This window comes from Schistocerca nitens, chromosome 1 (assembly GCF_023898315.1).
Source record: "Schistocerca nitens isolate TAMUIC-IGC-003100 chromosome 1, iqSchNite1.1, whole genome shotgun sequence".
NCBI lineage: Eukaryota > Metazoa > Arthropoda > Insecta > Orthoptera > Acrididae > Schistocerca > Schistocerca nitens.
In genome coordinates this window covers 1,233,244,635-1,233,269,624 of record NC_064614.1, presented here as the reverse complement: position 1 = coordinate 1,233,269,624, position 24,990 = coordinate 1,233,244,635, and the positions used below count along the sequence as shown (strand labels likewise).

General features: G+C 43.2%; 1 protein-coding gene across 1 annotated transcript in view; it reads left to right on the top strand.

Annotated features, from left to right (window-relative positions):
* LOC126201522 (microtubule-associated protein futsch-like) overlaps positions 1 to 24,990 on the top strand; it is a 461,240-nt gene that overhangs the window by 110,124 nt on the left and 326,126 nt on the right. The gene's annotated exons all lie outside the window — the stretch shown is intronic.

Genomic DNA, 24,990 nt, shown 5'->3' with positions numbered 1-24,990 from the left:
TGTACCACCACTAGGTATCTCCTTTCCTGTTACTCCACAATACGTCACATTTATTTACGTTGAGGGTCCTGAGACAACACAAAGCCACGTCTACCGGCAACCTTGTCCATCACCCCCCCCCCTGCCCCCCCTCCCTCCACACGTCTCCACTCGCACTGCAAACCATATTTTATACAATTGTACTACCCCTTCCGAGAACTTTCGAATATCATTATCGATTAGGCATATTATATTAACGTTTTGTACGTTACGTCTGTCAATGTAGATATGAATATATGCGTTTTTCGTTTCGCCCTGTGATTTTACCCTTGTGTGTATGTTTTATGTTAACCGGGGACCTAGAAACGACGGAAAGGCTCCGTTCCCGCCGCAGCCGCAGTGGTCCGCAAAACCACGACGACTACCGCAGTCCACTTCACCCCTCCGCCGCCCCACACCGAACCCAAGGTTATTGTGCGGTTCGGCCCCCGGTGGACCCCCCTCCAGGGAACGTCTCACACCAGACGAGTGTAACCCCTCTGCTTGCATGGTAGAGTAATGGTGGTGTATCCGTACGTGGAGAACTTGTTTGCGCAGCAATCGCCGGCATAATGTAGCTGAGGGCGGAACAAGGGGAACCAGCCCGCATTCGCTGAGGCAGATGGAAAACCGCCTAAAAATCATCCACAGACTGGCCGTGTCATCGGGCCTCTACACAAGTCCGCCGGGCGGATTCGTGCCGGGGACCAGGCGCTCCTTCCCGCCCGGAAAGCCGTGCGTTATACCGCTCAACAAACGGGGCGGGCTCATTTTACCCTTACTTTGTAGAGGCATTTTCAGTTGCCTGAAATATCGTACTTCTTCTTACCTAATACCGCATATTTAATGGACATTTTGTGACACTGTAATTATAAACTATAGTTACGGTCAGGCACTTTTTTACCGAGCGAGGTGTCTCAGTGGTTTGCACTCTGCACTCGAATTCGGGAGGACGAGACTTCAAAGCCGGCCGTCCTGATTTAGGTTTTCTGTGATTTCCCTAAATCGCTTCAGCCAAATACCAAGATGGTACCTTTCAAAGGGCACGGCCGACTTCCTTCCCTAATCCGATGGGACCGATGACCTCGCTGTTTGGTCCCCTCACCCCGAATCAACCAACCAACCAAACACTTTTTTGTTCAATACATTTTTATTTGGATGCTTGATTAAGTGAGGATGTATATCTATTTCAGGCCAGTAAAGATGCCTCAACAAAAAAAAAGGGTCAAATGGCTCTAGACACTATGAGACATAACATATGAGGTCATCAGTCCCCTACACTTAGAACTACTTAAACCTAACTTAACCTAAGGACATCACACACATCCACGCCCAAGGCAGGATTCGAACCTGCGACCGTAGCAGCAGCGCGGTTCCGGACTGAGGCGCCTAGAACCTCTCGGCCACAGCCCTCAACAAATTACGGCGTAATGAGTTTGGCGTAGTGGCAAAATTTACTCTGCACAAAGACAGACGTAATTTAAAAATCGTTTATATTGTAATGCTAGCAACCGAAGTGGACAGACCAAGAACATTAATCATGGAGATAATTCCTCTTTACACAGTTCTGGCTGTTTCCGAATCAGTAGACAAAAGATATAAGAACACTTAACATACGGTAGACTGACCCTATCGCACTGACAACGACTTTGGATGTCTTTATCGATTCCGGAAATTTAGGACTCATACGCCGTTGAGAGCTAATGTGAGTAAGCCAAACTATTTTCAGAACATTTTATCGTACCTCTGTGGAGAGCTCTCCAGATTATCTCTATTTGTGATTGGAATCCATCAGGCAACATTCTTTAAAGAACATATTTTCGGAAATGGACCGTAAACATGTACCTCAGTTGTCATTCGAAAATGTGGCACTATGTATATCACCCATCGTAAATCTAGAAACAGCAAAACTTTCTGTACGCGTCTACAAAGATGTGATATCCTGTGATAAAACCGCGAACTGTATTATTTCACTTGCGTAGTGATCAGCACATAGAGCGAGCGTTTGTACAAGATGTGTTTTGTTGGTAATGCACATTTATCCGCAAAAAGTTATGATTTTAATTTTTAGGAGAAATTAGTGTTCTTCCATGCGCACTTGACAATGGAATAAATTCCGAAACCTATCGAAGGGTAGAGTAGAGAAAACTTATTTATTTTAGTTGAAAACCTTGGCGAAACCGTTCTTGAAATTTACCGAGGTTGTGGTGATCCATTGCAAGAAATCAATCATGTGAGTGATGCTCCTAAACCTTCGCTTGCTTTTAGAGATAAACCTCAACCTCTTTCTCTCTCTGTCTCTCTCTCTCTCTCCCCCTCATTCGCTTCACCTATCTATCTCTCGCTCTCTCTCAGTACAGGGCAGTTAGAATTGATGTTCACCTACTTATGGAGGTCTAGTGCGGGCTGTATGACAGCAAAGCTTGAGGGATATGCTGATGCTGTAATGTGGAACCGATTTATGCTGGAAAAAATTAGTTCCAATTTGGGCCGCCAGGAGCAAATCTGGTGCTACACAGCATCTTGTCGACGTCTCCAGTACTCATATCGAAAAAACTGTGTAAGAGGAAGTTAATAATAAAACCAGCATTGTGATTTTCTCACTTATTTGGCCTTTTGTCCCCAGGAGCGGTTCCTAATCGATTACAAATGGGAACATTTCTATACGTCTTTCTTGCATTTATAGCGCCAGATTTGCACTTAGTGGCCAAAATTGGAACTAATTTTTTTTGCCAGTGTAAATTCGTTCTGCAGTTGTTGTTGTTGTGGTCTTCAGTCCTGAGACTGGTTTGATGCAGCTCTCCATGCTACTCTATCCTGTGCAAGCTTCTTCATCTCCCAGTACCTACTGCAACCTACATCCTTCTGAATCTGCTTGGTGTATTCATCTCTTGGTCTCCCTCTACGATTTTTACCCTCCACGCTGCCCTCCAATACTAAATTGGTGATCCCTTGATGCCTCAGAATATGTTCTACCAACCGATACCTTCTTCTGGTCAAGTTGTGCCACAAGCTTCTCTTCTCCCCAATCCTATTCAACACCTCCTCATTAGTTATGTGATCTACCCATTTAATCTTCAGCATTCTTCTGTAGCACCACATTTCGAAAGCTTCTATTCTCTTCTTGTCTAAACTATTTATCGTCCATGTTTCACTTCCATACATGGCTACACTTCATACAAATACTTTCAGAAACGACTTCCTGCCACTTAAATCTATACTCGATGTTAACAAATTTCTCTTCTTCACAAACGCTTTCCTTCCCATTGCCAGTCTACATATTATATGCTCTCTACTTCGACCATCATCAGTTGCCGGCCGAAGTGGCCGTGCGGTTAAAGGCGATGCAGTCTGGAACCGCAAGACCGCTACGGTCGCAGGTTCGAATCCTGCCTCGGGCATGGATGTTTGTGATGTCCTTAGGTTAGTTAGGTTTAACTAGTTCTAAGTTCTAGGGGACTAATGACCTCAGCAGTTGAGTCCCATAGTGCTCAGAGCCATTTGACCATCATCAGTTATTTTGCTCCCCAAATAGCAAGACTCCTTTACTACTTTAAGTGTTTCATTTCCTAATCTAATACCCTCAACATCACCCGACTTAATTCGACTACATTCCATTATCCTCGTTTTGCTTTTGTTGATGTTCATCTTATATCTTCCTTTCGAGACATTGTCCATTCCGTTCAACTGCTCTTCCAGGTCCTTTGCTGTCTGACAGAATTACAATGTCATCGGCGAACCTCAAAGTTTTTATTTCTTCTCCATGAATTTTAATACCTACTCCGAATTTTTCTTTTGTTTCCTTCACTGCTTGCTCAATATACAGATTGAATAACATCGGGGACAGGCTACAACCCTGTCTCACTCCTTTCCCAACCACTGCTTCCCTTTCATGCCCCTCAACTCTTATAACTGCCATTTGGTTTCTATACAAATTGTAAATAGCCTTTCGCTCCCTATATTTTACCCCTGCCACCATCAGAATTTGAAAGAGAATATTCCAATCAACATTGTCAAAAGCTTTCTCTAAGTCTACAAATGCTAGAAATGTGGGTTTGCCTTTCCTTAATCTAGCTTCTAAGATAAGTCGTAAGGTCAGTATTGCCTCACGTGTTCCAGTATTTCTACGGAATCCAAACTGATCTTCCCCAAGGTCGGCTTCTACCAGTTTTTCCATTCGTCTGTAAAGAATTCGCGTTAGTATTTTGCAGCCGTGACTTATTAAACTGATAGTTCGGTAATTTTCACAACTGTCAACACCTGCTTTCTTTGGGATTGGAATTATTATATTCTTCTCGAAGTCTGAGGTTATTTCGCCTGTCTCATACGTCTTGCTCACCAGATGTAATGCATTAGAATATCCATGAAGATTCGCTGCCATACGATTTACAGCCCACAATGTACCTCTGGGAGACGCTGCACTTTAATTACGACCACGCAGTACGTCACTACGTTAAGAATTTATTCTACGATGCTCCAGCAGACGGGCGTTAATGTTATTGGTCTGTAACTTAGTTATTGTCTTCATCGAAACTTTGGTTTGGTGTAGCTCTCTAAGCTCGTTTACCCTGTGCAGCACCGCATAGTTGCTGCGCCTTACATCTACTTGAACCTGCTTGTTATATCAAGTCTTTGTCTCCCTTTACAGTTTTACCTCCCAATCCCTCATCCCCCTCTCCCCTCCAGATGCTCACTTTTCCCTGATAACTGCCCCTACTGCCTATCGTCCACATTTCGCTTCCAGATAGGATACATTCCAAAGAAACACTATCAGGAAACACTTCCCAACTAACGCTCGTCAGGCCCTCCTGATTTAGGTTTTCCGTGATTTCCCTAAATCACTTCAGGCAAGTGCTGGGATGGTTCGTTTGAAAGGGCACGGCCAACTTCCTTCCCCATCCATCCCTAATCCGATGGAACCGATTACATCCCCCAAATCAACCAACCAACCAACTTGCTAACTGGTAAAATTGCATTAGACGTTAACGTATTTCAGTCCTTTCTCTGCCCAGATAGTGTGCTGCTTTTTCTCCTACTTTCAGCGTCCCATTCCCTAATCTGCTTCCCTAGGCGCCACCTCACTTAATTCGACTACACTGCATTAAACTTGTTTTATTTTTACTAACGTTTATGTTATAAGTTCTTTTCAATAGACTATCCATATCTTTCGACTGTCCTTTGCCGTCACTGTCAGAATTACAAAGTCATTTCTAAATCTTAGAGTTATTATTTCTTCTCAAACTTTAGTATCTTTACCAAATTTCTCCTTGATTTCCTGAACTGTTTCCTCTTAGTACTGATCGAATAATATGGAGGATAGACTATTGCCGGCCGGAGTGGCCGTGCGGTTCTAGGCGCTACAGTCTGGAACCGCGAGACCGCCACGGTCGCAGGTTCGAATCCTGCCTCGGGCATGGATGTGTGTGATGTCCTTAGGTTAGTTAGGTTTAAGTAGTTCTAAGTTCTAGGGGACTGATGACCTCAGAAGTTGAGTCCCATAGTGCTCAGAGACATTTGAACCATTTTTGAAAGACTATTATCCTGTCTCAACTATTGTCCCCCCTTTCGTGACACTCGACTCTTTTTCTCGACTGGTTTCTCTACAAATTGCAGATAATCTCTTGCTTCCTGTATCTTATCTCTGTGCGAGTCTATGGGTAAGAGCCAGACTGCAAATCCTAACGCGTGAGGTTCGATTCCCAGTCGGTCACAGGATTGTTTGTCACTTTCTCCTTTGGCAATGATTTGCTAATGCGAAAAGCGCCAAGCTGGTTCGCAGTCCATGTAAAACTTTAGGTCCCTACTGTAAGCGGCTGCAAAAGTCAGTTCAGGGGTCGGAGAAGGTAGAGAGTCCTACATCATCGGATATAATGAAACACTCTAGAGTTTCAGCCAGGAGAACTTTACTTGCGTTTCTTGTTAATAACTACAGTTTTAGAGAGTGTACCATTTTGGTATATATATATATATATAACTGTATACATTGTTATTTTTACATACACTCGTATATTTCTGTTTTAAGAACGTTTACACATCTTAGCAGCACATACGATTACATAGCGTCTCTCTTTTCTCCACTCTTCTCTTCTGGAATATTATTCTCCTTCGTTATCGAAAGAATCCCATCCATGCAGGTGTTAGCTGGTCGCCTCTTTTTCCTTCTTCCAGTTCGTGATTCATTTTCACACGGTTTTTTTTCTTGCATCCTTTGGAAATGCCCGATCATTGTTATTTCTGTTGAATAAAACCAGGATTGAATTTTGACTCTGATTGCTTCGTTCCTATTTCTTCTTTCCTGGACGTCACTGTCGAACCTCCCCAGGATTTCATCTCTGCAGCTAGTAATTTTGAATTTGGTTGTCATTTGATTGCTTAAACTTCTGACCCAATATTATCATAGATTGTTTTTGTAGCCCTAACAGCAGTCGCGTTTGCAGATTAAGTTATGCGAATTCAGATCCGCCTATTATTCAGAAACTACTCTTGTTGCTGTCGTAATGTGTTTCGTCACCTTTGTGCCATCATCAGTGGGTACTTTATGGAGCTCTGTAAAAAGCAAACATTTATAAGTAATAATTTTCATTTCAACAGTTTACTTACTGCGTAAGAGTAGTCAGTGTCAGCACATCAAAAAATAATCATTGTTTACATAATAGGTGGACCTCAATTCCCATAATTCTGAACTATATCTAATAATGCTCCTAAATACCGTTTTAAATATTCTTGTTTTAGTACACTCGTTTATTCCCAAATGCCTTGATCGCATTTGGTAGATTTATGACAGTTAACGAGTTTCGACACTAATGAGTCATCATCAGAAATAGAAACTTGTCACGAAAGTAACACCTCATGTGATCATCTAGCGTTGTTCTCACGTAAAAGAAGCTGTCGGTTTTGTGTGATTACAGTGAGCGCTATATGGCCAACAGTTGGTTTTAAATGACACTAGTGAACGTTATATGATGACTTGTCATATTACTTTCGTGACAGGTTACTGGTTTGATGATGACAGGTTAGAGTCGAAATGTTTTAACTGTCAAAAATGCAACAAATGCCATCAAGGCATTTGTGATTAAGAGACTATTTCAAATAGATCGCGTGATCGCGTGCTCCAATGTGACAATGTCGGATTTCCTTAATCTCGTTTTAGTATCATTTCTTATTTTCTTATATCATAACATTCCACGTACTACCTAAATTGTTATGTTTCCCTAATTTATTCTTGACCTTATTTCTTAATTTGGTTTCCGACCTGTTTTTCCTGTCTGTTCTTACGTAGGGGAGCAACAAGTACTCCCTCCAACCATTGGGAAGAGATAGCTGTTGCAACAGAGATCCGCGATAAATGTACAGCTTTTTTTTTTTACGTGAGAACAACGATGATGACCTGAGGTGTTACTTTCGTGACAAGTTCTTTTTCTGATGACGACTCATTAGTGTCGAAACTGGTTAACTGTCATAAATCTACCAAATGCGATCAAGGCGTCTGGGAAAAAAGAGTGTACTAAAACAAGAATATTTAAAATGGTATTTAGGAGCATTATTGATATAGTTCAGAATTATGGGAATTGAGGTCCGCCTATTATGTAAACAATTATTAATTTTTGATGTGCTAACACTGACTACTCTTACGCAAACATTTTAAGTAAACTGTTGGAATGAAAATTATTACCTATAAATATTTACTTTTTACAATGAGCGCTATATGACCTACAGTTGGTTTTATATGACACTAGTGAACGCTATATGATGACTTGACATATTACTTTCGTGACAGGTTACTGGTTTGATGATGACAGGTTAGAGTCGAAATGTTTTAACTGTCAAACATGCAATAAATGCCAACAAGACATTTGTGAATGAGAGACTATTTCAAATAGATCGCGTGCTCCAATGTGACAGTGTCGGATTTCCTTAATCTCGTTTTAGTATCATTTCTTATTTTCTTATATCATAAAATTCCACGTACTACCTAAATAGTTATGTTTCCCTAATTTATTCTTGACCTTATTTCTTAATTTGGTTTCCGACCTGTTTTTCCTGTCTGTTCTTACGTACAGGAGCAACAAGTACTCCCTCCAACCACTGGCAAGAGATAGCTGTTTCAAGAGAGATCCGCGATAAATGTAAGCTAATGAGGGGTTAGACCGGCAGTTTAGTCTTCCGTAGAACCTGACAGGAACTGCCTCAGGTCCTGGCGCCTTCACTGCTCGGCCTGAACGACACCGAGAGCAGCAAAGACGACGCGGCTGCACGGGGGATAATCACGGGTGTCCGCTCTGCAATCTTGCGGACGCCCAACGCTCAGCCAGTTATGCAAAACGCGTCGCCCCTAAACACTGTGCTCCCAACGAGACCCGTCCCGGAACACACGCCTCGCTCGGTACCTACCTCCTGCCGTCTCTCCTCCATCCGGGTGGCTTACAACGCTGCGCTATTGCCATCGGAATATTTTATTATCCGTGACCTAACCCCGTAATATCCCCACAGAGTTTCTGTTTGTTGGTCGTTGTTGATGTTGTGGTCTTCAGTCCTGAGACTGGTTTGATGCAGCTCTCCATGCTACTCTATCCTGTGCAAGCATCTTCATCTCCCAGTTCCTACTGCACCCTACATCCTTCTGAATCTGCTTAGTGTATTCATCTCTTGGTCTCCCTCTACGATTTTTACCCTCCACGGTGCCCTCCAATGCTACATTTGTGATCCCTTGATTCCTCAGAACATGTCCTACCAACCGATCCCTTCTTCTGGTCAAGTTCTGCCACAAACTTCTCTTCTCCCCAATCCTATTCAATACCTCCTTATTAGTTACATGATCAACCCACCTATTCTTCAGCATTCTTCTGTAGCACCACATTTCAAAAGCTTCTATTCTCTTCTTGTCCAAACTGGTTATTGTCCATGTTTCACTTCCATACGTGGCTACACTCCATACAAATACTTTCAGAAATGACTTCCTGACACTTAAATCTATACTCGATGTTAACAAATTTCTCTTCTTCAGAAACGATTTCCTTGCCATTGCCAGTCTACATTTTATATCCTCTCTACTTCGACCATCATCAGTTATTTTACTCCCTAAATAGCTAAACTCCTTTACTACTTTAAGTGTCTCATTTCCTAATCTAATTCCCTCAGCATCACCCGACTTAATTCGACTACATTCCATTATCCTCGTTTGCTTTTGTTGATGTTCATCTTATATCCTCCTTTCAAGACACTGTCCATTCCGTTCAACTGCTCTTCCAAGTCCTTTGCTGTCTCTGACAGAATTACAATGTCATCGGCGAACCTCAAAGTTTTTACTTCTTGTCCATGAATTTTAATACCTACTCCGAATTTTTCTTTTGTTTCCTTTACTGCTTGCTCAATATACAGATTGAATAACATCGGGGAGAGGCTACAACCCTGTCTCACTCCTTTCCCAACCACTGCTTCCCTTTCATGCCCCTCGACTCTTATAACTGCCATCTGGTTTCTGTACAAATTGTAAATAGCCTTTCGCTCCCTGTATTTTACCCCTGCCACCTTCAGAATTTGAAAGAGAGTATTCCAGTTAACATTGTCAAAAGCTTTCTCTAAGTCTACAAATGCTAGAAACGTATTGTTGGTCGTACACACTGCAAAACTGTTACGATATTGCCGTCTCGTGTATAGTGTGTTTTACGTGCGACGCAGGCGCCGTGTCCGATCGCCGCATGCGCTCCAGTCCGTTGTTCGGACTGTGGGACGTGGTGTATCGATTTTATGCAAAATAACAGGGGGAAAGATGACGGGAACTGGGAATGGCTTTAGAAAGACGTCCACGAATATCGGTGCGTCGTTTAGGAGAAAAATAAATTGACATGTTCCACATCCACGAGGTTCTCCTCAGCACGAATCTATGGAACAAAAAACTAATCTAATCCAATCTAGTCACATTGCCGTGTAGAAACTCAAAAAACCGAAACTATACAGAATAACAATAATGCATCGACTAACCGAGATACTGTTGCTCGACGTCAGCACTGTGGTCTCGATCCTGGAATGCTGTTTCTCGAATCATGTGGCTACAATTGTAGGGGTACATGACCTCTCAGAACAATGTACGTTGGAGTCCAGAAAATCCTCATTATTTGCCTCAAGATCCTTTGCAACATGTGAAAGAAGGAGTGTGACGCGCAGTTAGTTCAAGTCGAATTACTTGGTTCAAATGGCTCTGAGCACTATGGGACTTAACATCTGAGGTCATCAGTCCCCTATAACTTAGAACTCTTAAACCTAACTAACCTAAGGACATCACACACATCCATGCCCGAGGCAGGATTCGAACCTGCGACCGTAGCGGTCGCGCGGTTCCGGACTGAAGCGCCTATAACAGCTTGGCCACACCGGCCGGCGTCGAATTACTGGAGCGATCTTTTTGGACGCAGCTATAACTTCCGTTAATAATGTGAACAATACTTAGCAGTCTTTTTTCAGAGAACTAGTAACTAACGAAGAATCCTTAACTCCTGCAGTTAGATTCAAACATGGTTCAAATGGCTCTGAGCAATATGGGACCTAACTCCTGAGGTAATCAGTCCCCTAGAACTTAGAACTACTTAAACCTAACTAACCTAAGGACATCACACACATTCATGCCCGAGGCAGGATTCGAACCTGCGACCGTAGCGGTCGCGCTGTTTCACACTGTAGGGCCTAGAACCGATCGGCCACTCTGGCCGGCAGTTAGTTTCAGTTTTCTGAAATAAAGTTGCAGTAAACTCCTCACATACCTATCAAGAGCAACGGTTTGGTGGAAAAAAGACTGGTGCGATAATTCTTGTTGCACTAATTGCACATCACTCACCTGGTTTCTCGTCAGCCACAGGCTCTTAATGCAGCTGACGATAGGATAGCTCCGAACTCCAACGGTTACTGATCTGCGAGTTCACCCACTCCGATATAAACAGCCTCGCTGTATCAGAAGAAAGGGGCATTTCAATATCAACCTCTGTCATGCACGACGTGCATTAGCCAGTTGCTGTCCTGACGTTGGGCAGTATCTGAATTAGCCGTCACTTTGTGAGGTCTCAGCACTTCGCAGAATTTCCAATACAACCTTTAGTTATGCACTAATTGTGCTAAACCATAATGACTTTTCTCTGTATCTCACTTTTTGGCCTTTTGCATACTTACCGAACATAGTATGGAGAATTTAAATCACACTTGTGCGATTTCCTCCATATGTTGAATTTTAATATCCGGCTATACAAGCAGTTGACAGTCTCTTTTCTGTCTAATTTCTCCGTAGAAGATATTGCGCCTTCCATACAGTTTTTTGTGCTCGAGAACTATTGCTGCTCCCACAACTTAATGATTGCCATTGCTGTGAATATTCCATAGCTGTTGTCTGTTACGTACACTTATCCAATGTCGTATCGTCTACAAGACCACAATTTCATCTCAATTAAACTCTGGAACTCTCATTCGTTAGCTAATGTCCCTTCGGCATCCATTTCTATTCTGTTACATGTTGTTTTATTTCACAACTGGTCGTTGTGGATGTAAACTGATTGTGTTATTACGTTACTGCGCCTGCAGTTCAGTTTAAGCAAGACGGCAAAGCTTTTACGTGAAACAGTGCCACATATCTCGTTCCTTAGCTTCCCTCCGTCAGAGTGAATTACCTTCCCTCGCCTCATCTAGTTTTATTGCCTCCTTCGAATAGCGAGGCCAGACAGATTGCGGTAATAATTCTGACTCTTCCATTCCCTCCACATTAAATCATTTCCAACTTCTTTCAAACTACTGGACAATGCGGTCTTCTATAGCGTTTCTCTCTCACATGCTTTTAGGAGTGTTAACTCATTTTCTGCCTCGTCACACTGCTTCTTATCATTTTTTTAAAACGCTTTTGTTTTCATATATGATTTTTAACTGCAACTTTTTTTATGAATTTCCTGACCATTTTGCTTTTCAATTCATATTCGTCGAATTTAAGAAAAAAATTCAAAGTTGTGTAGGACCAAACATGTTTATTGATAGATAAAGCATCAATTGATTATGTAATGCAGTCATAGTTGCGATGTAATGCCGTTGATTACGGGACCTTCACATCTTTTTAGAATGGGTACAGAGTGAGACACGAACTTCATCGCTGAACGTGGCTGTTTCCACCGTAACCAAGATGGAAAGATCGGAAGATTGCAAATAATGGTGGAAACCTTTAATGAAGTGGATTATTCTGGAGTAACATGATTTTTTGTGCATGTTAGTTGTAGCACTGAAACAGATCACAAAATATTTCTTTGCATAAGCAAACAGAAAAATGTTAGTTGCATTTACTTTCTACTTGTTAGAGTACACACAAAAAAATTCAACGCGAATAAATGTCGCATTTTCTTATGTGTAGCGGAAGTGGACCTCTTAACATTTGAACACATTATAGCAAACATAGAAACTGTCAAGATAGGTGGAAAGAACATTATATGATATTTTACTATTTGTTGATGCGAAAATTATGGTGAGACCTACGAGTATTACAGAGCTGTAAATAACGGTGTTAAGCAAACTGTACTTTATTCCAGAGAAACCATTGCATATGTCATTAATATGAAAGGCGAAACGGGTATGGAAACTAAATAGTAATATAGCAGTAATCTGCAAAAGAATATTTATATATTTGCTGCGGGAAACGGCCACGAAAACAAATTTACGTCACGAAACATTTTGTGCTGTGCCCATACGGCGACGTCTGGAAGAGGTAACTTTCGTTTGTGGGAGCTGTTACGTAATGAGGAAAATTGAATGTCGCCCTCGAGAAATAGTTCGTGCGCAGAAGTGAGTGGCGTCTCCGGGACCCGTAATTAAATCGTAATTAGCTCGCAACATCGCGTGTCGCGCGGCGGATCGGGCAGGCCTTCGAGTCGTTCGCCAATTGCGTCTGAAGAGCGGAGTGCGGTGTGTTTTCACTAACCCAGTTCAGTCGCTCCGGAGTTAATTTTTTGCTCGCTCTCGGGAGAAAGAAATCACCGCGTAAACGAATACGGCGGGCGCAGGAAACGGCACACGCACACACATACGTACATTGGCGGCCTGTGGCGGAGAAAGAAAACAAGAGCGCGGCGGTAGAAGGTGCGGAGGGGAGGGGATTGAAGAGGGCGTTAGGTTGCGACCGCACGGCGTCCATCCGAGACGGTCGGCTCGGGTGGCGGCCAGACACCGCCGCGTCCGTCACAGAGCACACCGCCTGTCCTCTGGAGTCGCAGGGCCACCGTGAATGTATGCGCGATATCGCGTTAGGTACTGCGATGTTCCTAGTGTCGAGGAAAGTCCGCGTGCGGTCTAGCTCGTGACGAGGAATACCGTCTTCCTTGACCTTGGAAATGCTTGTCAGCGACGTTCTCTGATTTACGCCGCGTGAACAGGACCACAGTGGTGGACGAGTCTTCCGACTTCATCTAGCACAGTGCTCATAAGTAAATCGTGCTGTCACATGTTCAGCATATGATTTAATGGAGTTGCATCTTCACAACTCCCTTTTCGTCCTACATCTACGTCTACAGAGCCTGTTGTACAGTGCATGGCGGAGGGTACATTTTAGCAATAGTAGCGATGTTCAACATCCTCATATAGGGTGATCAAAACAAAACTAACCCACAAAATATTTGATGTGCCTCGAGATAGGCAACCTGGCTTACATCACCTGCTGCGGGTTCGGATAATGTAAGTGGGTTTGCATATCTCAAGGCGAATTAAACGTTTTCTGGACCAGTATTATTTTACCCATCCTGTACACAATAGCAAGCCGCTGTACAGAGTATGGTGGGGAGTGTTCTGAAGTAATATTTGCTAGTCTGTGTCCATCCCATTCGTGTATTCAGTGAGGCAAATATAACTGTCTATATGTCTCAGTAGGCACCCTAATCCGCCCCCACCCCCCACCCCATTTTGTTCTGCGGATCCCTATGCAATGTATACCATGACGGCAGCAGAATGGGCTAACAAACTCCTGGAATACAGGTTTTCTAAATATTCCCGACAGGTTTTCGCGATAACTACATTTCCTCCATGGATTCCCAGTGACGGTCCCCGAGCATTTCTGTTACGCTTTCATAAAGACTACACCGTCTGTGGTGAACGTGTGGGTGCTATTCTGTCATTCTGCGCAACGAATTAATCTGAGATGTACCCTTTACCCTGTGGCTCCTGCAAGATGCAATTTCCACCCCCACACTACTACAGAAGTCAGACAGACGCTCCTAACGTTCTAAAGAGAAATGCCTGAAAAACTTTCAGCAATAAATATCTTCTGGAGTCGTCCACTGTAAGGAAATGATACAAAAATTCACAAAATTTCTTATGTAACAAGTGGGATACTTTGGTACTGGAGTAGTGCTAGTTAGTGTAAGAAAATCATAAAACTAACGAAAATTATTATTTTTTTGCGAAAATTCTGAGAAATCACAATGGCACTTTTAGTTATGAACTGAACAAGTTATTTCCGGGTTCTTTTCGGAATTTGAAGTTACCTCTTACGGATAGGATCCGCTAATGAAATTTCTATACAAAGTTTAAAATTGTTATTGACTTGGCAGAATGGCTGAGAGCCGCATCTACTCAACTTGAATAATTATCCGCTAGAATGTTGCTAGGTACGGTCGAGGCTGTCACGTGTGAAATGCAGTGAAGTGTACTGTTGTGGAGGAAATATGGGGCTCGCAAGAGCTGTAGCGCACAATACCTGCTGCGATGACTGCTGTCTGCGCCGCTCGCTGCTGACAAATAAGATAGCGCTCGTTCTATCTGGATTGACCTTCGCCAATCAAACTCTCCCTACGCCTTGATGAATTCAAGGACTCCTATTCGCCCCTAGTCTAACTATTGGCGTAGTACACCGGTCAGATAACCAGTCCACCGCAATGCCACTCAAAAATTCGCTTGCAGGCGTTTAACTGTAACTCTGTCCGTTCACACCGCACAATAAGTGTGGCAGCCAACACAGTGAACAACGCTTAATTGCAAGGACTCAATATAGAGTCGCACTCTGTGTCGCTCTCGACAGAGGTGCTCTCCCAGTGAAGTACTGAGGAGAGACTTGTTCCTCACTCTTTGAGTACACGTATGAGTGCACATGCTCTCGTTACGTGTTCTCGCTCCAAGAGCGAAAACGGAACGACCCCACGCCAGACATGAAGGGGTATATCTTTTGGTCTCTTCCATTAATCCTTTAGCTCAAGGTGGCAGGAATATCGTCTGCCAATCAGCATTGCTCTTCTAAAATGAGAGAATGACGTTTCGTTTAAGGCGACCAATCCAGAAATCTGTAGCATCGGCGTTTGGCGTTTGCTGTCTCTCTGTGAAAACGTCTGAAACGGCGTGCTATGTTTGTAAAGAATGCGTAGGCTGGGCACTCCCACATAATGTAGCGGAATTTGCTTTTAAGCCGAACACGGGGTCATTCTTCCTTCCACTCGGGCAAACCCTGTCTGCTCTACGGGCAGTCGTCGGCCGACGAAGATAGGTTGACTCGTCCTCTGAAGGGACCCGCCTCCTGGCGTGCGGTTTGCCTCTCCAGAACTAAAAGCTTTTGTGACTGTTGTGTCTTGAATGTACGTGTGTATGCCAGCCGCCGGCCGCGGTGGTCTCGCGGTTCTAGGCGCGCAGTCCGGAACCGTGCGACTGCTACGGTCGCAGGTTCGAATCCTGCCTCGGGCATGGATGTGTGTGATGTCCTTAGGTTAGTTAGGTTTAAGTAGTTCTAAGTTCTAGGGGACTAATGACCACAGCAGTTGAGTCCCATAGTGCTCAGAGCCATTTGAACCATTTTTTGTATGCCAGCCTTGAGTATTTCAACCCCGGTGCGCACTTGCAATTTACTTGTTAGTTGCATATCGTTTACATGAATTCATACAACACTGACTTTATCTTATCGAGTTTGGGTTCGAATGAAGCGTCTTGATGTGCGGAATATGATTGTGAGGGCGGAATATGTAAGCAATGAAGGTCAGGAGACCACGACGTCTTACAACCGTCACATTGAGATCCTAGATGCGGGTCTCTGAATTCATTTGACTTGTAATTAGTAAAGACGCTTAAGGCTGTAAAGGTCCTCTAGAGCTGGTCGGACTAGTGTCTTGCATGAAACCACCTCTACAGATGCCCTGTACGTTCCCACAACTCGCACAAGGAATCTAAGTCTTCCATTCCCCTTACCTGACACCGACTTTAAGTGATGGTCCGATTTCAAATCTCTTCTTACAAGGAAAGTTCCCTAGTGATGGGGTCGACTTTTTGAAATTGCCTGTGGTGTGTTGTAGTTAAGGGTGCCATATGTTGCAGCCAGCAGCCACGCATCCTGATGGGTCCTCTTTTGCACAATTGACAAAAAGAATTTCACAATTTCTTGTGATCCACTGGAGCCTAAAAATGGCAAAGTTTCCAAAAAGCGCGATAGTGTGGCGGTTAAATTGTTTGGATAGTATGCAGAAGGTTTTGGGTTCGCGTCCCATCCGACGCTATATATTATTTTCACATCTTTATCTAAATAATTCTGAACATTATTTTTATCCAGTTAATTGATATAAATGTAATTATTTAAAAGGCCATAAGAGCAACAGTATCTAAATTAGAGAACGTATCGACCAATAATTAATCACCGGAGAAACCGAAAATCTTATTGATAAGAAGTGTTAATTGTAGATTGATTTTTCTTTCTACTTTAATCTGATGATGGCTGTCTGACGAAATGCGAGATTTTACAATTGGTGTGGACAATTAAAATGTGTACCGGACTGTACTTTAATTGTGTAAGTGTACCACTATCGCTTGTCTCTTTCAAGGTTTTCTGTCCCATTATAATCTGAGTCCTGTAAGCAGTTGGCGCATCGTTTATTTGCTACTCGCAAGAGCAGCTGACGGCGACACGTGGGGAATTTCCACGCCACGGAACGATCTGGAAGCTCCGTCAGGGAGCCGGTCGGTTCTCTGGTGGGTGGCCAAGAAACCGTGCGTGGGCTTCGAACCGGTGTGCTCTGGGTGACATTCCATCCGAGGCGCGTGGGCCACGCGGCCGGTGGCAGCGAGCGACAGCTAACCTCGACACGGGCTCCGCGCCTCATTCCTGGACCTCCGTGAAAAGAAAGCGAGGAAGATTTAACTCTAATATCCAATCAATAACGTGGCCATTTGAGACGGAGCACAGGCTTGGTCTAAGGAACGATGGGGAAGGAAAGTCCTTTTCAAACGAATCACCCCGGTCTTAGACTTAAGTGGTTTTGGGGGAACATAAATATGTATGGGTAGAGCGGCATTTAAACCACAGTCTCCCGAATGAGAGTACAGCGTGCTGGTCGCTGAACCACCTTGCTCGGTGTTCCCTTTCGCATCTCAGTTTACATAATACACTACTGGCCATTAAAATTGTTACACCACGAATATGACGTGATGCAGACGCGAAATTTAACCCACAGGAAGAAGATGCTGTGATATGCAAATGATTAGCTTTTCAGAACATTCACACAAGGTTGGCACCGGTGGCGACACCTACAACTTGCTGACATGAGGAAAGTTTACAACTGATTTCTCATACACAAACAGCAGTTGACCGGCGTTGCCTGGTGAAACGTTGTTGTGATGCCTCGTGTAAGGAGGAGAAATGCGTACCATCACGTTTCCGACTTTGATAAAGCTCGGATTGTAGCCTGTCGCGAATGCGATTTATCGTATCGCGACATTGCTGTTCGCGTTGGTCGAGATCTAATATCTGTTAGCAGAATATGGAATCGGTGGGTTCAGGAGGGTAATACGGAACGCCGTGCTGGATCCCAACGGCCTCGTATCACTAGCAGTCGAGATGACAGGCGTCATATCTGCATGGCTGTAATGGATCGTCCAGTCACCTCTCGATCCCTGAGTCAACAGATGGTGACGTTTGCAAGACAACAACTATCTGCACGAACAGTTCGAGGACGTTTGCAGCAGCATGGACTATCAGCTCCGAGACCATGGCTGCAGTGCATCACCGACAGGAGCGCCTGTGATGGTGTACTCAACGACGAACCTGGGTGCACGAATGGCAAAACGTCATTTTTCGGATGAATCTAGGTTCTGTTTACAGCATCATGATGGTCGCATCCGTGTTTGGTGTCATCACGGTGATCGCACATTGGAAGCGTGTAGTCGTCATCGCCATACTGGCGTATCACCCGGCGTGATGGTATGGGGTGCCATTGGTTACACGTCTCGGTCACCTCTTGTTCGCATTGGCGGCACTTTGAGTAATGGACGTTACACTTCAGATGTGTTGTGACCCGTGGCTCTACCCTTCAGTCGATCCCTGCAAAACCCTACATTTCAGCAGGATAATGCACGACCGCATGTTGCAGGTCCTGTACGGGCCTTTCTGGATACAGAAAATGTTCGACTGCTGCCCTGGCCAGCACATTCTCCTGATCTCTCACCAATTGAAAACGTCTGGTCAATGGTGGCCGAGCAACTGGCTCGTCACAATACGCTAGTCACTACTCTTGATGAACTGTGGTATCGTGTTGAAGCTGCATGGGCAGCTGTACCTGTACACGCCATCCAAGCTCTGTTTGACTCAATGCCCAGGCGTATCACGGCCGTTATTACGGTCAGAGGTGGTTGTTCTGGGTACTGATTTCTCAGGGTCTATGCACCCAAATTGAGTGAAAATGTAATCACATGTCAGTTCTAGTATAATATGTTTGTCCAATGAATACCCGTTTATCATCTGCATTTCTTCTTGGTGTAGCAATTTTAATGGCCAGTAGTGTAAATGAATCTCTCATTGATTCCACATACCTACATTTCCAGAAGGCTTTTAACACTGTCACCACGGCTTCTAGTCAGATTCCATGCCTATGGAAAATCGTCTTAATTGTGCAAATGAATTTGCGATTTCCTCTCAGAATGGTCACGTTCGTAGTAGGTAGTGTTATAGATCCTCTGCTGTTTCTGACTTACATTAACTATGTAGGAGACAACCTAAATGTTTCGGCGTAACATCAACGTTACAGCAGAGAGGGCAGTGAGACGACGCCGGCGAATAGTACGCTGAAAGACGCCTCTCTAAGACGACACCAAGACAGCAGGGCATCTAGGCCAATATATAAGCACCGCTCCTCCTTTCCGCAAACGGTTGAAGTCTAGCCGATCTACGAACGATACTTAGGACTGTATTACTGGCCTTGTATTGGAATTTTATATACTGAAGAGATTGCTTATACTTCATGTAACCTTTTGCTTGCGACATTTCTCAAAGTTAAGTATTGTCAATTATCTTAATGCAAAAAAAGTCATTAATACGATTTTCTTGAATTGTTGTCTACCGATCCGAGAAAACAGGTTTCCTAGACACCCGATATTAGATGAGTGGGCAAAACACAACACTAAGCACTTCCCTTAGAAAGTTTACAGATGATGGTGTCGCTTATCGTGTAGTAAATATAAGATCCAAGCGAATTGAAAAATGATTAAGACAATATATCTGTCTGGTGTGAAAAGTGGAAATTCACCGCAATCTATGAAAAGCACGAAGGGCTCCATACGAGTACAAAAGGGAATCCGTCAAACTTCGGTTATACGAAAAATTAAAAAATGGTTCAAATGGGTCTGAGCACTATGGGACTTAACATCTGAGGTCATCAGTCCCCTAGAACTTAGAACTACTCAAACCTAACTAACCTAAGAACATCACAGACATCCATGCCCGAGGCAGGATTCGAACCTGCGACGTCGCGGTCGCGCGTTTCCAGACTGAAGCGCCTAGAACCGCTCGGTCACAGCGGCCGGCCCGGTTATACGATACTCACACAAATTTAAAGCTTTTCGATTCAACTAAATACCCAACATTAAGATTACAAACAACTTAAACTGGAACCATCAAATAAAAAACGTCGTGGGGAACGCGAACGACAGTCACTCATTGGCAGAACACCTAGATCCAAGAGATTTACCAAAGAGACTGCTTCCTCTTGTAGAGCATTGCCGCGACGTACGGCATCCTTACCGGATAGGATTGGTGAAGGACAGTGAAAAAGTTCAGCGAGGCAGCTCGTTTTGTACTATCGCTTAAGTAAGGGAAGAAGAGTCACGGTTATGATACGCTATAGGGTGGCAACCATTAAAATAAAGTAGTTTTTCTTTGCGGTAAATTCTCACCACGAAATTGCAACCAGAAGTTTTCTCCTCCGGACGCAAAATTATTTTGTTGATTCTCACTTACAGAGGAAGAAATGAGCACCCTAATAAAATAACACAAATGAGAGCTCACACGAATATATTTAAGTGTTCTTTTTTCCCACATGACGGAGAAATAGTCTGAATCCGGTTCTATCATCCCTCAGCCATGCACTTACGTGTCAACTGCAGACTTGTCATGTTGATATAGATGACTGATCTAGTGCGCAACGTTGGAAGTTCCATGTGGCCGTTCGCGGATGATGCTGTTGTATAGAGGATGGCCCAGGAGGAATTGTCAGTACTCAGAGATGTGGCAGGCACGGTCATTCGAAGCAAAAAAAATGTAGTATACATGCGCTCTGAATCCATATCGTAATTATTAGGAGCGCTTGTTCATCTTCGATACTGTGAAACAAACATCGTCTACTGAAAGCTCTTTGCTTTCCATATTTTGAGAGGTGGCAGTATGGAACAAAATAAGGAAGAATGTCTAGTAAACATGGACTCTGAAGGGCATATCTTAAGAACTATGAGCACCTGTTCATCTTCGCTGCTGTGAAAGATATCTTCCTCTGGACAAGTGCTCATAGCTCTTAACGTATGCATGTCAGAGCGCATGTTTTCCGGACATTTTTTTCTTGTTTTGGTCCAAGCTATCTGCTCCCAATATACAGAAGGCAAAGAGCTTGCAGTAGGAGAACTATTTTTCACAGAATCGAAGATGAAGTAGAGCTCATATCTCTTAAGGTATCCATTCACATCCCCTGTTTACTAGATTTTTTACTTAGAATGATGGTCTCTGTCATATCCTTGATTATTGACTGTTCCTGCTGGGACACCCTGTATAGAGGAATCGCAACTCTAGAAAATTTCAGCGAAATACAAGAATATCTGCAGAGGACCGACGCTTGGGGCAGGCAGTGGCACTTGACCCTCGACAAAAACAAGTGTAATGTGTTAAATATAAGTAGTCAGAAAGAATACACGATTGACGGAACATCACTGGAAATAACCACATTCGTTAAATATCTAAGGATATGCCTACAACCAATTTAAAGGTGAACGACCACTATTAGAAGAGTCAATCAATATACTGCTTTCACATGCGTATACCTATGACTTGATTATAAGAATAATGTCCACCATCTCTGACAATGAGACGCGAAGGCGTGTTCAGTTTACTTATTTCGCTGTAGTATCTCGAATCGTGTCGTGTCGAAAGGCTGTTGTTAAGGTCTCTCTGAATTCACTGTTATCCTCGTACAAGAATTTCATTGTGAGAATTATTGAGGCAATATTGACTCATTTAGAAGAACCTCCAACATTCATTTAGTCAATACTGGATGGAAAAACGATGTTGTTGTTGTTGTGGTCTTCAGTCCTGAGACTGGTTTGATGCAGCTCTCCATGCTACTCTATCCTGTGCAAGCTTCTTCATTCCCAGTACCTACTGCAACCTACATCCTTCTGAATCTGCTTAGTGTATTCATCTCTTGGTCTCCCTCTACGATTTTTACCCTCCACGCTGCCCTCCAATGCTAAATTTGTGACCCCTTGATGCCTCAAAACATGTCCTACCAACCGATCCCTTCTTCTAGTCAAGTTGTGCCACAAACTTCTCTTCTCCCCAATCCTATTCAATACCTCCTCATTAGTTACGTGATCTACCCACCTTATCTTCAGCATTCTTCTGTAGCACCACATTTCGAAAGCTTCTATTCTCTTCTTGTCCAAACTAGTTATCGTCCATGTTTCACTTCCATACATGGCTACACTTCATACAAATACTTTCAGAAACGACTTCCTGACACCTAAATCTATACTCGACGTTAACAAATTTCTCTTCTTCAGAAACGCTTTCCTTGCCATTGCCAGTCTACATTTTATATCCTCTCTACTTCGACCATCATCAGTTATTTTACTCCCTAAATAGCAAAACTCCTTTACTACTTTAAGTGTCTTATTTCCTAATTTAATTCCCTCAGCATCACCCGATTTAATTTGACTACATTCCATTATCCTCGTTTTGCTTTTGTTGATGTTCATCTTATATCCTCCTTTCAAGACACTGTCCATTCCGTTCAACTGCTCTTCCAAGTCCTTTGCTGTCTCTGACAGAATTGCAATGTCGTCGGCGAACCTCAAAGTTTTTACTTCTTCTCCATGAATTTTAATACCTACTCCAAACTTTTCTTTTGTTTCCTTTACTGCTTGCTCAATATACAGATTGAATAACATCGGGGAGAGGCTACAACCCTGTCTCACTCCTTTCCCAACCACTGCTTCCCTTTCATGCCCCTCGACTCTTATAACTGCCACCTGGTTTCTGTACAAATTGTAAATAGCCTTTCGCTCCCTGTATTTTACCCCTGCCACGTTCAGAATTTGAAATTTCTTAATCTTTCTTCTAAGATAAGTCGTAAGGTTAGTATTGCCTCACGTGTTCCAACATTTCTACGGAATCCAAACTGATCTTCCCCGAGGTCGGCTTCTACCAGTTTTTCCATTCGTCTGTAAAGAATTCGCGTTAGTATTTTGCAGCCATGACTTATTAAACTGATAGTTCGGTAATTTTCAGATCTGTCAACACCTGCTTTCTTTGGGATTGGAATTATTATATTCTTCTTGAAGTCTGAGGGTATTTCGCCTGTCTCATACATCTTGCTCACCAGATGGTAGAGTTTTGTCATGACTGGCTCTCCCAAGGCCATCAGTAGTTCTAATGGAATGTTGTCTACTCCCGGGGCCTTGTTTCGACTCAGGTCTTTCAGTGCTCTGTCAGACTCTTCATGCAGTATCTTATCTCCCATTTCGTCTTCATCTACATCCTCTTCCCTTTCCATAATATTGTCCTCAAGTACATCGCCCTTGTATAAACCCTCTATATACTCCTTCCACCAAAGCCTTCCCTTCTTTGCTTAGATCTGGGTTGCCATCTGAGCTTTCTGGTGGTTCACGGAAATCTTTTCATGGCATAGTATAAAAAGATGTGCACCCAGCTAGGTATAGTTATAGAGCGTACAAACACTTTAACCAACGATTTCTCCCACACTGCCTGCGAGAATTGAACGCAAAAGACATTAATATTTGGTGTAATAGGAAGTACAGTCTGTCATGCGGTTCACAGTAGTTTGCAGAGTATGGCTGTAGACATACAAGTTGACCGAATTAATCGATCTACATACGAAAATAACCGCTCTTGTGGCACGATCATACATATTGGCTTTCAAAAAAATAACTCTTTGCCTCATAACCGGCGGCCCTCCAGTAAAGGGAGCGTCCCTTTGTATGTTATCCTGTTTAAAAAGAGTCACAAAATTAAAGTTCTTTTATCTGTTAGGAGCGAGAATTCATGATCAGGTAGACCATACCTGTGCCGATGCATTCGTGCATTGTGTATGCGGTATTGTTGAAAACCAAGCTGTTCACACTATGGGTTCAATAACATTACTGACTCATGCTACACTGGCAACGTTCACAAGAAAATGGTTCTCATTTTCCTAGCTTTCATAGGACGATATCTTGCTGGTTTTCCCAAAACGTCTGTTCGCTTAGCTGGTAGACATTTATTACATTTCACGAAACTGTTTGTCATTGTTCGAATAACTTAACGCAAATGCAGCAGGGTAAAGTGCTGGAAAACCGCTGATATTTCAATAGGCTAAAACCCAGTTATTATAAAAGCATAAATGAAAGGAGAAATCGTGGAGCATGGCGATTTAAAGCCTCGGTGAGTGGGGCTGAGCCAACGCGAAAGGTGAATGAAGGCGTAATCTGAAAGACAATACACACATAAAACAAACAACTAACGCCACCACACAACCAAAGATGAGAAACGTCAGACGTTATCGCTAGTGGAATGAGTATTAATTAATAACGAGTGAGCCGGTCGAAGTGACCGAGCGGTTCTAGGCGCTTCAGTCTGGATCGCGCGACCGCTACGGTCACAGGTTCGAATCTTGCCTCGGGCATCGATGTGTGTGATGTCCTTAGGTTAATTAGGTTTAAGTAGTTCTAAGTTCTAGGGGACTGATGACCTCAAAAGTTAAGGCCCATAGTTCTCAGAGCCATTTTTTTTTTTAATAACGAGTGAGCCGTTAGCGGTAAATCGGTCCCTCTGTTGTTTAACTGGGGAGAAAGCATGCTTCCAAGCATACATAATACAGGAAAAATCCACCATCTGTTTATAAGATGACACGCTAGTTTAATAAGACTAGTTTCCTTAATCTTCGAGTATGGCATCTGGTCGTTACATTCACATGTTTATATGCATGAAACGGTGCGAATGTCACAAGGGATTTCCATACAAATTACGTAACTCGGTGCAGTAATCCTTGCTTTCAAGGTATCCTGTATCCGTCCTGGACTGATTTGCTTACGCTGAAGCCTGAAGAAAAACTTCTCTGTAATTTAGTTGACCTCCATTAAACTGCCAACTGAAATGTTGACATTGACATGTCTGGAAATACACACATATAGGGTGATTCTGCTGCCCCCTACCGACGTTGTGTTACGCAACCTCAGGTGATTGAACAATGCTGTTGGCCAGTTTCCTCTGGAGATGGTAAGCGCACTGTCTGAAAGACGCAAAATAACTGGTAAAGTTTTGAGGAACATCTTAGACCTATTGTACAAATTTTGATTCTGAAACTACTTCAGCACATTAACGCTGTGAGTCATATATTAATCTTTTCATCAGATTCTGTGCTTCCTATTTGATATCCCCTGCTAATTTCGTTGTTTCTGATGGTGAAACAACTTTTATAAGGCAACTTTTCTGCATTATTTATGAAATATTATGTA